Source organism: Peromyscus eremicus, chromosome 4, assembly GCF_949786415.1.
Source record: "Peromyscus eremicus chromosome 4, PerEre_H2_v1, whole genome shotgun sequence".
Classification (NCBI taxonomy): domain Eukaryota; kingdom Metazoa; phylum Chordata; class Mammalia; order Rodentia; family Cricetidae; genus Peromyscus; species Peromyscus eremicus.
This window is the reverse complement of record NC_081419.1, coordinates 127,009,616-127,012,980: the sequence shown is the minus strand read 5'-3', so window position 1 is coordinate 127,012,980 and position 3,365 is coordinate 127,009,616.

Genomic DNA, 3,365 nt, shown 5'->3' with positions numbered 1-3,365 from the left:
GAAAGGAAACCGCCATGCAGCATCAGGCTGTCCTGCTACAACAAGATGACATAGCAAAGTGTTTCCCAGGCTCCCCTGGCAAACAGGCAATTGGAGCTGTGGTGAAAGTGTGGCTGGCTATGTCTTGAGCCGGCAGCAGACCTGGGTGTCATCTGCATCTTGCTGGTTTTGAAGCATGCAGAATGGAAGAGTCAAGAAGACTGGAGGCTTGTGCCAATGTTCCAGAGAAAAGCCAATGAGGCCAGGAAACTTGTATCCATTCAAGCTCTCATCAGGAGGGACTGAGTGTGGAAATTAGTCTTAAGTTCTTGTTGAGCCCACAGGGCAATGATGTGCCAGGAATGGAGAACACTGCCAAAGAAAGCTGGACGTTGCAGGGAGCAGAGCCTAGAAAGAGGCCATGTTTGCAATAGACAGCAGGGCAATGGGAACTGGGCTCTTCAAGACCTTTTGGAGCCCAGATGATGCCAGCACATGCCCCAAATGCTGGACATGGAGCTGGGGTTTAACTTCTTCCTACTAGGTTTGAGTCTTGCTCTAGATCAGTCTTTCCTTGCTGTTCTCCTTCCCTCGCTTTTGGAATGGGAATGTTTATTCTGTGCTTTGTATACTGGAATTGTGTGACTTTTTTGTTTAAATAGAAGTTCATAACTAAGAGTTTGTCTAAGACACTGGGCTTTTCAAGGATATTTGGAACTGATAAGGGTCTCTGGGCTCTTGAAGTTAGACCTAATGCATTTTTCTCTGTGAGATGGTCATAAACCTCCAGGAACCAAAAGAAGACTGTTGTAGTTTGAATCTGAAATGTCCTCCCACATGCTCATGTTATGCCAAGGTAGTGGTACTGTTTGGGGATGCTGTGGGCTCTTTCTTTACCCAGCAAGCCTCAGCTGGTGGAAACAGGACACTGGGTATGAGCCCTTCAAAGTTCTAGCCTAGCTCTAGTACCAGTCTAGCTTCTGCTTCCCATTCTGCCCAGATCTGAACATCATGCCACAGGCTCCCACCAGCACGGACTCCAGGCACTATGCCTTCCCACCACAATGGACTGAAACTGAGCTGAGAAAAGCCATCCTCCCTTAGGGTATTTCTGTTTTCTTACAGGGGTGGGAGAAGCATCTGATACAGTTAGTTCAGCTCTTCTAATAGCTTCCTACTTTGGGATTCACCTGGGTTGGAGAGGTGGGCAGTGGTTAAGCCAGAGGACCTGGTTTGGATTCCCTGCACCCATAAGACAAATAACAACCCTCTGTAACTCCAGTTCCAGGGAATCCAATGCCCTCTTCTGGCTTCCACAGGTAGTGCACAAACATGCACAGGCATACATGCAGGCAAAACTCACACACATAAAATAAAGGAATCTTTAAAAAGCATTTGCCAAATCTGTTTCTAACCACAGTGAATACAGATTGAGTACCACTATGTGCTGGCCTCAGTGCTAAGTATCTTAGGGGAGAAAAATTTATTTAGTAGCCTCACATCCACAAGCACATGAGAAAATTGAATTTCAGGAAGGCTGAGAACTTTACTAGTTGTCACAGGTAAGATTGGAGTCTTCTTTTTCTTTTAATTAATACTTTTTTCTCTTTTTTTTTTTGAGACAGGGTTTCTCTGTGTAGCTTTGCGCCTTTCCTGGATCTCACTCTGTAGACCAGGCTGGCCTCAAACTCACAAAGATCCACCTGCCTCTGCCTCCCGAGTGCTGGAATTAAAGGCATACGCCACCACTGCCCAGCTTTAATTAATACTTTTATTAATTCTTTGAGTATAATTATTTTTCATACACCTATACAATGCATTTCTAGCTGAGGACCTTTTGAAATTTTATATAAAGTATTTTTTCTTGTGTATTGTTTTATATGTATGGGCATTTTAGTTGCATGTATGATTGCACCATTTGTCAATGCCTGCAAAGGTGTTGAATCTCCTGGGCCTGGAATTACAGACAGTTGTCGGTTGCTATATGAGTGCTGGGGATTGAGCGTGGGTCCTCAGGAAGACAACCAGTGCTCTTAATTGCTGAGCTCTATCTCTCCAGTCCCTATTTTTAATTTTTATAAAAAATTATGTATATGTGTGTATATGTCTCAGAATGTATGCCCATGGAGACCAGGAGAGGGTGAAGATGTCAGATCTTCTTGGAGCTGGAGTCCAAGGTGGTTATGTGCTACTCAGCACTGGTACTGGAGTCTGATATCAGGTCCTCTGCAAACGCAATATGTGCTCCTAATCACTGAGTCATCCCTCCGGCCTCCTAAGTCTCCTTTTTCTAATTCCAAACTCTTTTGTTTCAGTGAGCTTCTGTCATAATGAGTACAAAACTGCCTGTCCACAGGGTACCTGCTACAGAACACTGCATGGCTATTTTAAATGATGAAGAGATGGTCATTGCCCTTTGGTGTTTCTAGAAGTTTGGGAGTATGTCAGCTGTGAGGGAATAATTTTGTGGCCAGAGCCTAGAGTTCATTGAATGTGTGGCCATTGGCTGTGTGTTTAGAATCCAATGACTGGTACCCACAGGATTGCTTTGGGAACCTGCTTGTCCTCAGAGCTATTACCCTTCCTGTGAAGATCCTAAAACTTTAAGCCTACATGAAACCTTGTACAACCAACAACTTTGGACTGGAGGCAGCAGAGCAGTGAACAGTTAAGGCCTAGGTCCCAGAGCCAAGCCACAAAGTCCAAGCCTCAGCTGGGTGACATTAGTCAAGTCCCCGAATTTCTCAGTGCCTCAGTTTCATCATCTGTGAATGGGGGTCATCCTGGTTCCTGGCCCCTGGTGCTCCCATGAGGTTAAATGACATCAAGTCCTAATAGCCCTGTTCTGAATCTGCAGACTTAAGCTCTCAGAGGATGAGTCAGAAGGAAAGTGTGTGTGTGTGTGTGTGTGTGTGTGTGTGTGTGTGTGTGTGTGTGTGTGTGTTAGTTTGGGGAACCTGGGATATATCTGCCCACCCTTCTGTCCCTGGGCAAGTCACAGCTGAAAAACAAGAGGAGAGAGAGGGAGGGAGAAACCAAAAGGCACAAGCGACAGGAAACCCTGGTCATAGTGGCACCAGGAGTTAGGTCATGACAATCTTTCATAATATGATCCCTGTTGGCTTTGAATTTATTATTTCTGGATCCAGACCCTCCCTGTGCATTGAGCAGTGATGGGGAAACAGGCAAGAGGGACGAGCCAAGGTGAGTGCAGAAGGAAGTCACTACAAGCTGAACCCAAGTCCCTACCTTCACCCCCACTCCTCTGCAGGGTCCTCAGTGTGTCACATCCAGGCAGATACAGCTCCAGTGCCAATATCCAAAGCACACTCAAGGACAGAGGAAATTCTGGGCCCCAGAAGGGTCCTTCATGGAGACACCCCAAA